Source organism: Telopea speciosissima, chromosome 3, assembly GCF_018873765.1.
Source record: "Telopea speciosissima isolate NSW1024214 ecotype Mountain lineage chromosome 3, Tspe_v1, whole genome shotgun sequence".
Lineage (NCBI taxonomy): Eukaryota > Viridiplantae > Streptophyta > Magnoliopsida > Proteales > Proteaceae > Telopea > Telopea speciosissima.
The window spans coordinates 45757740-45771997 of NC_057918.1; the positions used below are offsets into that span (position 1 = coordinate 45757740).

Genomic DNA, 14258 nt, shown 5'->3' on the forward strand with positions numbered 1-14258 from the left:
GAGCGGTCACGCTGGCAAAGGTAGTACCACCCAGGGTGGCCATTGAGGGAATTTAGCAAAAAACACCTAATGAACAATGCGAGGACATCTACCTAACCGAGTACATTTGAGGATGAAGGCTCCAATACATCTCCAATAATTTGGGACTAACTGGCTGGGGGTAATTCCGTAATGTTTTAAGTAGACATGAAACAAATTCAGGAAGGGAAAAATGGAAGCCAACTTCAAAGGCATCCGAGATAAGGCTGACCTCATCAGGATACTCGTTATTCAACCTATCTTCAGGAGAAGTGGCCCTAAGATCAACGGACTCTGGAATTGAGTATATTTCTCGAATCTCCATGACATCACACATTTAGTACCAAGGGGATTTCATCTACACCTTTTCCTTTGGTAGGGTCCAGTTGGGGTTGGCGAATATGATGAACTTTTTCCCCTGAGGAAGCATAAAGTTTCTTCAAAGGATTACAGCCAGAAGTACTAGCGAAAACACCAGATTTACTCCACTGAACTGTGGCAGGCACCCTAGGAACTACAGTAGCCTCCCCAGATGCCCTAGGAGGAGCCGCGGTGGTTTTCCGAACATATTGGCCATGATACAACCGGTCAAATTCTTTGAACAAAGAAGTTGCATCCCGACCAAGCTTAGAAATTGGAGTTTTCTTAGAGCTCGACATCTTTTGGAAAAAGAAAAGAAATCAACTACAGAAATAAAGAAAAGAGAACTTACTTGAGTAAGAAGAATGTAGCTGGAGAAAACTCAGAACAGGGGGGCCTCAAGGGATGAAATGGAGGTAGAGAATCAGAAATTTTTGGGCTCAAGAACTTGGAAACGATAGAGAAAAGAAGTCCCAGGAAGTTAGAATCCTTTATACCCATGGGAAAAGAATGGAGGCTTCTGATCAACCCAATGAGTTTAATTGAACGGTCAAGATGCAGAAAAGAACGAGAGAAACACGTGTTTAGCGCACACAGGAGGTTTCCTAGACAAGGAAGCACCAGGAGGACAAGAGGTTCAAATTTGAATGTTATGATGTCTTTTCAACTTCCCTTAAAAGGTGTGAAATCTAGAAGATATTTTGGACCCAAATGTAAACAACAGCAAATGGCGGCATAATTTTGGAAACTCCCGCTCCTTACCCAAGGGTAAGATCGTCAACAGAAGAAATACCATTCAGAAAGGAAGCAATTTCCACATATGACCGATGATCCGCGTTGCCGAACATTGACAAGCACAAATGAAAACCGACCATCGTCGATGGTCTATAGCGAGCAAAGATCGTTGATAACTGAACATATAGACTGGAACACCACTGCACAGAAGAAGTGAAGATCCTCCCTATGCCTTATTCAAGACAAAGGGAGTAGGGGGCATATGATACACCATACTTTACCTACCCAATCCAAGGATGACACATGGAATGGCTTGGATTCCAAGCAACCAGTCCTCATCCAGAATTGATCAAATCACTTACGAGGCAATTATACTAGTTTAAACAAATCAGCAAGATTTGTTTAGAGAACCCTGATGGATGGTGACTGGTAACCGTGATCCACGTGAGAGAAGATTCTATATCCCGGTAAACGAGGGGAGGACCGTTCTTCCAAAGGGTTTCCTAATCCAAGCACAACTCCACCGCCTGACGAAGAAGGAAAGCCATCTGGCAGATCTGGCGAATCTTTGGAAAGAGGGTTGGGGGAGAGAAACTTGTATAAATAAAGGCCCTTGCGCCTATGTAAAGGGGGTAAAGGATTCAATTAGGAGAGAAATCAAGAAACCATAAAGAGTGCTCTTTGTTTTCCCTCATTGCTTTTAGTCTAGTTCAAATTTTAGTGTTGCAGTGTTGAGGAAATCCCTCAACACCTTTCTTTGTGCAAAAGTTGTTGAGGTTGGATTGGTTTAATTGATGTGCGGTTGCTTAGTTTTTTATATGATTTATGTCTCCTTTTGATGTCGTAATCCCTGTTCTTGGTTTCGTTTCAATTGAGTGCAGAATTGGTTTCTTTTACTGTGGGATTGGGTAATTTAGTTGGATCCTTTTTGTTTCACGTTAAGTATATATTTTCTTGTCATTGCTAATTTTAGTAGTGGAATTCATGTTGTTGATGGTTTATGTTTCGCAATCTCTTCAATCACAAGCTTCTTCCAAGCTCTTGGTTCTGGAGAAAAAAATGGAGGAAGCTATGATTCAGCAAGGTTGCAAGTCTGCAATCCAAACTAGATGACTTATTTCCCATTGTTGCAACTCGTGGCTAACCGGAGTAGCAGGGGACAATATGTCCCGACGAAGGGAGACCCACCTACTGCGATGATCCAGCGGAAATCGGGAGATTGGGAAAGAAGACGGGTGATGGGAGAATTTCTTCACCTACTACTAAAATATATGGGCTGTGGGCCAATTTCTTTAAAAAAAGTCTAATTTGGGCCCATTTGTTCAAAAATGTCATAAAAATTATTTGGGGCATTGTTCTATGTGCCGTAGCACAGCCTGTGCCCAGGCACATGGGGGTCGGTGTAATGACCACCCTGCCCCCTACACAGGCTGCCCATGTTCCTGGGTACAGGCTGCGTTGCGGCACAGAGAACATTCTCCCAAATTATTTATACATAGGTAGTTACCAAACTTATTTTTCATTCTACAATCTATTGTGTTTAGTAGTTACTAAACAGTGTTTCATTTTTTATCAAAATGGATTTAGTAATGATGTAAAAAAAAAAAAAAATAGGCTTAAATGAAAATGAAAAGTGATACCAAAGAGGCCCTAGACTAATGAAGCACAATCTTTTAATTAAATAATGCTAGACTAGTTGATTAATTAGGCCTAGTATAAGTAGCAAAGTATACGTACATAATATTATATTAATTATACTATCTGTATCAAGTATATGCTATGCACTAAATGATTGCATGATATATTATTCGAATATATATTTTATGATGAGTAGGCTAGGTATATACATATATTTAAAAATTATATTATACTAGTAGATATGACATTAATGATATATATAGTATGATATGATATAGTTAGGTGCATTATGCTATTATGTGAATGCTAAGTTATGTTTATTTTATAGGGCATGCATTGGAATTAAAAGAAGATATGGATGATTACATTATTTTATTAGCATGTATTAAAATATGAAATCTGATTTCATGAAGGAAATGGGAAATTATCTATTTTAAACTAACCATACAAAAGAATTTATTTTAAATGAACTAAGCATGCAAATTATACTAATCTACTATAATTACATTAAACATATTATGGAAAATTAAACTAATTGAACATGCTAATCTAATTATCACATGACAAAGTACCTAAATGATTAGAATTTAATTGTATTAAATTGAAGGGTAAATTATACGACACCCCCTGAAAATTGAATGATACTCAACTCACCTCCTGTTTTTTTGAAAATACTCATCCATCTCCCTCTACAGTAATGGTGTTAACTTAAATCAAACCAAAAAGTAAAATGACATATTTAACCTCAATCAAAATAAGATAAACCCAACGTTTGTAGAAAATACACTTTAGATACCCAAAGCTTTTAAATTATATTTAGGATATCAATTTTGATATTTTCAATTATACCCCAAATCACCACCACCGTTACAACCACCATTGCCGCAGCCACCACCACCACCACCGCCACCCACCATTACCACCTTTGCTAACTAACGCTGCTTACTACTAGGAAATTAATGAAAACCCCCCTCTCTCTCTCTCTCTCTCTTTCTCTCTCCTGCAATCGCAGTCTTGCATATCTTGCTCGTTCAGGAAAACTTTATGTACCAACAGCATCAGCAAAGCATAGTGTGACTGTGAGCTCCGCCACAGCTGCTCCCTGACGTCCGACCGGTCATCCTTACCGACAGCGACGCACCGGAAGGCGAGCTTTGCAATGGCATCGACGGTCCCCATGAGAATAGCATCATCTCCTTCCAGGAGGAGAAAGGGATCCTACTTAGGTCCACTTCCTTCATTCCTGATATCAGCTCGAACAACACTTCCCTCTTATCGTATTCGGGATTTTTATCGTCTCAATTACAACCTCTCAATTACATTTCAATTACATACCTAAGATGAAGACACGTGGCGTTAGATGATCTGACGGTCTAAATTAAAATAGTAATTTATCCTTCATTTGGCTCAATCGAAAGTTTCCCTCCATTCTCTCTTCGTCTCTGCTCTCTCTACAACAAATTGAACTTGTGCTCCATGGTGGTGCTCCTCTCTCACGATGACGACGACCTGACCAGACTCATTGTAAACTGCATCCTCTCACCGGCGTTCACCTTTGTCGTGGTTTCTATTTATAAATCCCTAACTCTCTGTCGTAGGCGTTCATCTTCCTCTCACGAACGAAGGTCTCTGCCCTGCTATTTCAGGAGGTAAATGGGAGTATTTCTAATTCCCCAACTCCCTCTCCTCGTTCATCTTCCTTGCACGAACGAAACCCTTACCCATTCTGACTTTGGGTTTGTTTTGCAGACCCTCATCTGACAAACTCCTCTCCCTCAAGGCGCCGGAGGTGACGACGACTCGTCTTTGTCGTGGTTTCTATTTCTAAATCCCTAACCACAAAATTTTAATTGAACCCAATTTTTAATGCCGGACTGTACTATAGAAACTCTCATATCTCTGGATTAGAAAACAATTTCCTTTTCTTTCTTCCTCCAGCCCAGGTTGATGGATAAGGGATTTATTGGAGTACAGTCCCACGCTCGGTTGCAAGACACTACCTTCCCCAGTGTCAATGGCGGTCTCTTTTTATGCTCGTTTCCCTTTCTCTATCTGTACTGGAACTTCAAAAACTCACACTCGCTGCCCTCCGTCGTGCTCTCTCGCCGGACCTAGCTCTCAAATTACTCTCGCAGAACCAATCTCCCATCCCTCTCTTCACTCTCTGTTCTCTTCAATCCCCAAACAGAGACAATCAAACAATTCCATAGTCATAAATCCTTCACTGTAGTTATGAGCTACGAAGCCGGAATTGGAGTAATGGGTACAAAGCTCGGAATGATGACCTACTTCGAGCCTGAGGGAACTGCTGTTCCAGTGACAGTAATCGGTTTCAGAGAAGGAAACATCGTGACTCAATTGAAAACTGAGTCCACTGATGGCTACAATGCAGTTCAAGTAGGATATCGACGAGTGAGAGACAAGAAGCTCACAAAACCTGAAATGGGTCACCTCAACAAGGCGGGAGCCATTCCCATGACGCATCTCCAGGAGTTTCGTCTTGTCTCTGTTGAGGGCTTGGAGCCCAATCAGAGACTCATCGTTGATGAAATTTTTAATGAAGGTGATCTTGTTGATATCTCCGGAAAATCTATCCGCAAGGGCTTCCAAGGTCTGTACTTTTTCAAATTTATTGCCTCTTTAATGTTTCATAGATAGGACCCATGACCCATTCTTCTCCATTCTTGTTGTAGGTGGGATCAAAAGGCATAATTTTCGACGTGGTCCGATGACTCACGGTTCAAAGAGTCACAGAGCTTTGGGTTCCAGTGGAGCTGGAACAATGCCTGGACATGTTTATAAAGGGAAGAAGATGCCTGGAAGGATGGGAGGAACGAAGACGAAGATCAAGAAGCTTAAGATTATGAAGATTGATAATGAACTCAGGATTGTGATTGTCAAGGGTGCGGTTCCTGGGAAGCCTGGGAATCTTCTGCGGATTACGCCGGCCAAGATTGTGGGGAAGAACATACCCAAGAATTAGCAACTCCAATGTGTTTCGTGTTGTGTTCTGTTTTTGATTGTTTCTATTTCTTTCCATCAGAAATTTTCCATGCATGTTGTTTGTACTCAATAATCATGGATGCAATTTTTCTGTGCGCATCTGTAGATTTGTGATTAATAGATTTGAGAAGTACATTCAATTTATTAACTTACTGTTGAATTGACTGGAATCCATCGAAGATTTTAGAGAGATTTTTGCAGCTGTTTTCCCTTGAATGAAAATTGTCAACAGCTACCGCATAATATATATACTGCTTCAAGAAGAATCTTGTTTTACCAAAAAAAAATAAATGGGGGAGAGAGAATACAACTGGAGAGGGCATGAAAAGATTGATGATATTTATCTTTCATATTTGATCTCAATGTTGATTGACTGCCTATCTTACAGCTGCAACCAAGAATGTTTAACAAGTTGAGAAAAAAATATAGTCCTGAGCAAATAGCTTCAGCCTATGAGAATTTGGAGTCTCTATGTTGTCTTTTGTACTTTTAAGAGGAGATGGTTTTTTATTGAATAATAAACCAGGACTTCACCAAGGCTCCATTTCCTTCAAAGTAAAATGGGTGGATGTAAAATGAAGCAGGGGAAACTATTTTCTTCCTACCGCGTGTTTGAGAGGAAGTAAAGTATGAGGGGAGAAATCAATACATTGCAACACCCTGTTTTATGTTCAGATGGATTAAATGACTTCCTTTCAAAATTATGGGTAATCATTCTGACCATATCTCGTTTATGCCTGTAAATTATGTTGTTCTCAAAATTATTTTATTCTTGACTACCAACTCTCAGTCTCAACTCGAGCTTAGGTCTGTAACTGTAGGACTCCTCTATAAGATCTTCTCATCTTCACAGCCTTTCTTCTCCTTATTCTTCAAAAGTGAAAAGTGTCTCAAAATCTCCCCATATTAATACTCAAGTTTGGAATCTGGTGACTGAATTAGTTCCTTGTTTTGAAGATTTGCTCAAGATCTTTCCTGAATGATCTAATCGAATCACAGGAGGAGGCAAAGATTTACTGTTTTGATTCTTACCCTACTTTCTCAATCCTCACCAATGACCAGCTTGTTTGATGTTATTGATTTTTGCATAATTTCATACAATGGCCTACGATTTAAGGTTTTAATCATTCCCATTTTGTTCTTCTGCATCTTCTTTGGGTGGGAATCTCTTTCAAATGTTGAAATTTCACAGCAGCACCATATCATCTTTTTTTTTTAACCAATTTTTTTAGGATCAAGCAGTACACTTTTTATTATCATGCTTTAGCAGCAGATAGATTTCTAATCCCATAAACCTTACCTTACCCTCAACTTAATCAACCTATTTGTAAAGGCTCCCCTTGCCAAATCAAGATCAAAAGCATCCAACTGATAGAGTGGAGCCCTCGAGAAGTTTCATCTTACGTGGTTCCATCCTGCTGAACCATCTAATGTTCTGGCTCTTCTACTATTATTCATTTGTGCTCAAGGCTAACCTCACTAACACAATGAATCAAGCCTTAATATTGACAATTCTCTTGGATTAATTAAAAGAAAGAAGAAAGGACCTGTTGGTATAAGTTATTGTATTAGAACACGTGAGAAGTCAGCAAGATTACCACAACTAGCAGTCTTCACTATTATTGCTACTATCAAATTACAGATCTGGAACAAAGAGGGGTTCGGGGGGGGGGGGGGGGAGAGTTGGAGAGGGATAGAGTAAGATAATACACATATTGATAGATCAAAGGAACCCCCCCCCCTCCCTTTTTTTTTTTTAATGACAGTTTGGATTTTCAGACAAACTAGACAAAAAAGGAACTCAATCCTCACATATCAACCATTTATAAAAGTTTTTACAAGATGAAGTACATATAACAGTTCTTCAATTGACTGAATTGGTCTGCCCATATTAAGAATTATGAAACCAAAAAATAAGCTTCAAGCCCCTTGGAGTACTCTTCTTGGCATTGTTTGATTGTCTCTGTTTGGAGATTGAAGAGAACAGAGAGTGAAGAGAGGGATGGGAGATTGGTTTTGCGAGAGTAATTCGAGAGATAGGTCCGGCGAGAGAGCACGACGAAGGAGGGCAGCGAGTGTGAGTTTTTGAAGTTCCAGTACAGATAGAGAAAGGGAAACAAGCATAAAAAGAGAGCACCATTGACGTTGGGGAAGGTAGTGTCTTGCAACCGAGCGTGGGACTTTACTCCAATAAATCCCTTATCCATCTACCTGGGCTGGAGGAAGAAAGAAGAGGAAATTGTTTTCAAATCCAGAGATATGAGAGTTTCTATAGTACAGTCCGGCATTAAAAATTGGGTTAGATTAAAATTTTGTGGTTAGGGATTTAGAAATTGAAACCACGACAAAGATGAGTCGTCGTCGCCTCCGGTGCCTTGGGGGAGAGGAGTTTGCCAGATGAGGATCTGCAAAACAAACCCAAAGTCAAAATGGGTTAGGGTTTCGTTCGTGCAAGGAAGATGAACGAGGAGAGGGAGTTGGGGATTTAGAAATACTCCCATTTACCTCCTGAAATAGCAGGGCAGAGACCTTCATTCGTGAGAGGAAGATGAACGCCTACGGCAGAGAGTTAGGGATCTATGAATAGAAACCATGACAAAGGTGAACGCCGGCGTGAGGATGCAGTTTACGATGAGTCTGGTCAGGTCATCGTCATCGTGAGAGAGGAGCACCATCGTGGAGCACAAGTTCAGTTTGTTGTTGAGAGAGCAGAGACAAAGAGAGAATGGAGGAAAACTTTCGATTGAGCCAAATGAAAGATAAATTACTATTTTAATTTAGACCGTCAGATCATCTAACCCCACGTGTCTTCATCTTAGATATGTAATTGAAATGTAATTGAGAGGTTGTAATTGAGACGATAAAAATCCTCATATTCGATAGATTCCCAAATCCCCAAGGCCAAGAGCCTCTTTTTCGAATCTGTGTTATTTCCACCATAAAACCGAAAACCAACCCAGACCCTGGGTTTCTAATTTTCCTTCTCATCCAGCGATCTTTACTCCCATTCCGCAAATCACAACCTTTGCTTTTACCTTCAATTTTTCTACCTTGCTCTTCCTGTTTCCCCTTTCTGTTTGGTCTCCTTTGTTTTTTCTAGTTCTATCTTTTGTTTCATTTGTCTTTGTTTTTATGTTTCTATCTATGCTCTTTTGGGTGTTTGAACGTCTGCCCAACCATCACAGCCTCCCTTGTATTGATGGTCTACATTTTATATACATGGCTTTCATTTGTATCTAGATTTTGTGGTTTCTGTTCTGAGTTTTTAGGGTTTTCAGGGCAAAAAATCCAGAAGAAGAGTTGCATAAAGAGAGAGAGATCTAAAAGGGAGATCACTTCACATGTCCTTCCCTGAGTAGTTTAGCTTAAGATCTTTACATTAGAACATTGCTCTCTTGTATGCCTTTGTTTTGTATGTTTCTTTCTTCCTTCCCCTGTTCTACTCCCCATGATATCAATATTAATTTCTGTTATCACTGTTGCAATCGATGGGATGTTCTGATGTTTGGTTTTGTTTTGTGATTTTCAGAAATTCCTAATAATCCTCCAGACCAACAACCAGACATCGAAGCATATTTTAATGGAGTAAACAATAAGGATCAATGGACCGCAAAGGGATGTGTTACTGTAATTCTATGCTCAAGGGATCAATGGAGATGTTCCTGCAAGGAGAATCAGACTTTTGGAATTTTTAGGACAAATTCTCATATTCCCCCGCAATATCCCTCCGATTTCAAATAAATTACTCATCCAAACCCTTTCAAAACCCATTTCTCGCTTGACTCTCTCAAATACCCATCTCGTCCATTTTCATTAATTTCTATTCTCTAGTAACCATCTTCTTTGATCTACTTTCTCCTTGTTTTGATCATTGATTGGATCTTAGTTGATCACCTATGGAAACCAAGATTGGTACTATTGATTCATACAAGCGCGCCTGCAATGACGTGGGTAGTATCCCTTCCTCTGGCGTTTCCATCGTCCAAAACTCGGTGGCGCTGTCTCTGGTAGCAAGCTTCTTTTACCACAGCCATCACTTGCTGGTTGTGGAGCTTCTTCACAGCGACGATGTGCCCGTCGGAGAGCTGGTCGATGTAAAAGGGGTTTGTTTAAGAAGAAGGTTGAAGATGAAGGTGATGTTTGAGTTGCACGGTCATGTGAGGAAGAGGATTGATTTTGGGGTTTTTAGATTCAAGGGTAAAATAGTAATTCTACATTGGTCAAGGATAATTTAGGAATTTAAATATATTTAACTTGATGACTTTATAAGTTAATCGCATAAAACTAATGGTAGGAACAAAAGTGTAATATATGGCTCTAATATAGGGCGACGGGGGAGTATTTTCAAAGAACAGGGGGTGAGTTGAGTATCGTTCGATTTTCAGGGAGTGTCGTGTAATTTATTTAATTGAATGAAATTGTATTTTTTTTGTTGGGAAAAAGATCTCTACTTGGTGGTGTTTCCTACACCCTCTCACAGGGCACCGTGAGATGCCACCTCTGCCCCCTAGGTAGATACTCAAGTGTGCTCACCCATTGGCCCAAACGTTTGGGTAGAGACCATTTGACCAAGTAGAGGTCTCTTGCCTTTTTTTTTTTCTGTTTTTGGTGCGAGAAGGAAATTGTATTGAATCAATATCCGATCCCAATTCAAAATGAAAACCCAAGTGGGACCTAAGAACCCGAGATCAAAATAAACCTAAACAACTCAACCCAAAACGACCCAAATGACCAGAACCCACGGCAAGGCCCAAATTCCCTTTTGTTATATCTGTGCCCAAACCTTAACCCCAACTTTGAATGTAGGTCCGGAACGCGGAGAATCCAACGTCATGCCCACTAGCAACCTGTGGTGCACTGACCGGGTGATCATTCGAGAAAAAGGAAGTCCGGTGATGACATTATACTTACCAATCCAAAGGCGAACGCTAACCCCATGTAGTTGTTCTATAAATCAATTGATGTATAGCCTAAGGTAAGTTCTTCACTTTAATTGAATTAGGATTCTAAATGTTTGAACACTGTTAGTCGCTTGATAATCATGTTTGGCAAGTGCCCAAACAATGGCATAAGCCTTTGTTGTGCTTAAATGCATGGACAACAGGAATTCACCTACTAGTCGATTGGATCGACCACTCCAATCGACCAGTGCTGTTGTCATGTGTAAATTCCACTCCTGGTGTGTGGGGCCTAGTGTTTCGCACCCCGAATCATCTCCCCGCACCTAAATTGTCCAGTGGGAATATTGTCCCGACAATGTGACCATGTGGGGCTTGCCTATAGGCCTATATGCTATAAAATAGGCTATAGAATGTGTTTTTCATAAAACCTACACTAGCCAAACAGACCCTAAGCCTGACCCCTAAATAAGCTAACTTAAACCTTTAGCTTGTTCATTTCGTTGGAGAAGAAGGAGAGAAAGGAAGAGAGAAAGAGAATAGAAGATGAGGGAGGAAGCTTGGGGCTCACTCCTTGTACTTGGATTGTTCAGGTAACTTCAGTGCTATTTTTGCCTAAAATGGGTAAAAATCATGAAAAAGGAAGGTAAAATGGATTTCAAACTCAAAGGCAAAGAAAGTCTATTAAAATAGCAAATTAAAAAGAAGCGATAAAAACATCGAAAGATCAAAATAGGTTAAAAAAGGTTGGATCAAAAGATCGAGAAAAGAAAAAAGCAGTGAGAACTTCGGTTAAGCAAGAATATATAAAACAACCTATTCTCTAATGAATAGAAAACTAGTAAAGCTAGCTAAATAATCCTTAAAGTTATAAAGAAAAACACTCCTAACCTAGTGATAAATAGTATCGGATAAAGTTCATGAAGAAAGAACTAACCCGAAATCATATAGCTATGCACAACATCGCTGCCCCAAAGAGGGCAACAGTGACGTGTGCTCAGTAGAAAAATAATATAAATCCACAGAAAAATGGGAAAAATATGAAACACAAAGCCAAAATGAATAAGACTTACCTGCCTACAATTTTCGTGAAGGAAGAAAAATAGTTTGAGTGGCTTAGACTCAAGTTAGAGACTCTTCAAGTCAGAACATGTATTGCAACATTGCAACTTGAGCTCCAAAGCATATCACAATCATGATAGGATGTGTCAAAACTCTCTCAATTCACCAGAGTAACGTCAAAATTGTGTCCGGGATCCCCTAAAATGTGTAAGGGTGTTCTATTTATGGTTTGAGGGTCCCAAAACCAAGCAAGGCATGGATTCTCAACTTCCAATTGGAGGAGATCTTCTTACCATAAGAAGAAGGGTTGATCTTGGCTTTGGATGGAAGGGAATTACTTTGATCAGCCAAAGGAAGGTTTCTACGGTCTTGTGGAAGATCTTTAAAGTCCTAAAAGACATCTAAGGGCCGTGCTAAGGTCGAAGGTTTGGGAATCAAATCGAATCTCACACTAAAATTGACAAGATCACTGGATTTTTACCAAAACGACATGTGATGATCAAAACAACATAGATTGTCCTCCAGATGACACTGTTTTGGAGAAACGACACCATATGAAGTGCGTCAAGTTCCGTTTGGACAATGTTGCATCAGGAAATCGTTTTGCGGTCCTTCGAGTGTTGTAACCTGCAAAAGAACCTGGGTGACAACGAAGAACCGGTGTGGTTCTGGCCTAGGACTCTCTGATGCCTAAGTTAGACCTCTCTGAGCAAACAGATGAATCAATAGAATTCAAGATGGGTTGGTGGAATAGAATACCTTCCTTTTTATAATAGAGTATGGCGGTGTGGAGAGTCCTAGTTTGATGGCGAGCGATCCATGTAGTGGATAGAGACCCTGGGTAGCGGTGCTCTTCCTTGGTTGGCCGTCTCCCTGCGGGAGGGTGTGTCCTGGCGGTGTTGGGATCCTTGATAGATAGACACCTGCGTGTGGTGATAGCAACTTTGGTGTTTGAGTCTGTCTGGGCGACGTGACTTCTAGGCGGTGGCCTAGAGTCCTGGAGATGGTATATGTCTATAGTGGTGACTGGATCATAGGCTAGGTGCCACGACGTCTGCGAAAGCCATATCGGTGATGTAGAACTTGATGAGACCGAGCCTAGGGAGGAGGTCGCACCCAAGAGAGGCCGTGCCCGTGGGAGGCCACGTCTATGGAGGCCGCGCCTGTGGGAGGCCACGCTTGTGAGGTCGCGCCTGGAGGCCGCGCCTACGGATTGTGTTTGAGCCAGCTTTTCCTTTGGATCGGGACACGTGGCCGCTCATGATTGGTCTGTATAATCTTGGGTTTATCATTTGCCCCCCACTCTCTTGGAACGGAGTGTTCAAGAGAGTAATGCTTTCAAGTAGTGAGGGGTTTCTTGTGAATATGTTTCTCTTGAGGGGCGTGCCCATAAATCTTCTAGTGAGGTGGGAGAGGTTATAGGTTCAAACCTTTCCTCCTACACTTTTCCTTCTTCTTTTTGTTTTCTTTTTTGTAGGTATATGTCTCTCTTCTTCGCTCTTCCTTTTTCACTTTTCACTTTTTCTCCTCCTCTCTCTCTTGCTTTTTAGCTTTCCACCTTTTTTGAAATCTTGTCTCTTCCTTACATTCATTTGGCATTTGCCTTTTTGGTGCCCACCAAGTGTTTGTCTTTAAGCAACATAGGGTAGTGTGACTCCTTGTTGTCTTTCTTATCCTTCCTTGGCTCTTGGCCTTGGCTTGGTGCTTACTTGTCGCACCCGTCGTGTTTACGCTCCTCGTTTGCATCTGTTCGAGGTCGCGCCCCATCCAAATCTGTACCTACCCATTTAGTCTGGGTCCGTGTTTTGGTGGTGCCCAAGGTCGCACCCGTCTGCATCCACGTTAGGGGTCATGCCCGCTTTGTGTCTACACCAGAGGCCGCACCCGGGGCCGCGCCTGTTCCCCTGCTCGAGGTTGCGCCTGGGATTTGAGATCGCGCCCAGGGCTGTGTTGTGTTGGAGGTCATGCCTGGGTTGCATTATTGAGGGCCGTACCCGTGGTCTTGTGGAGGCCACGCCTATGGGAGGCACCCATTTGAGGTCACGCCCATTAGAGGTCGCGCCTACTCGAGGTCGCGCCCTGTTATCCATTTGAGGTGAATTTTTTTTTTTCATCTCTCTCATGGATTTGTTGGTTAACCGTTGCAGCTTGCCTTCTTCCTTCTTGCATCAGCCACTTGCCTTTGGGGGAGATCACTCTCCGAGTAAGTAATCTACCCTATTGTTATTCATGTCGTCTTCTAGTGACTCTGTTCCTACCATGGTCGTGGTTGGATCCTCGGAGGAGCCTTCCTCGGGGTCGCCTTCCCCTGTGGGTACCCCATCTTCAATGCCTTTCCCTAATGCTAGTGATGGGGAAGTGGGACCTTCCAGTGCCCCTAGCCTTGGTAGAGGTCCTAGGTCTTCTGGGGCGGCGCCTACAGCTGTTGGCCCTGCTAGTAGGTCGGGTCATGTTGCCAATATCCTGACCCCTTCAGATTTGGTCTCCCTTCGCCAGGAGTACCATATTCCTTCGGATGTCATGCTTCGTATTCTCGGACCCAAC

General features: G+C 41.5%; 1 pseudogene; it reads left to right on the plus strand.

The window, feature by feature from the left end:
- The first annotated feature begins 4765 nt into the window (after positions 1–4765).
- On the plus strand, positions 4766–5734 carry LOC122656409 (annotated as a pseudogene).
- The last annotated feature ends 8524 nt before the right edge of the window (positions 5735–14258 follow it).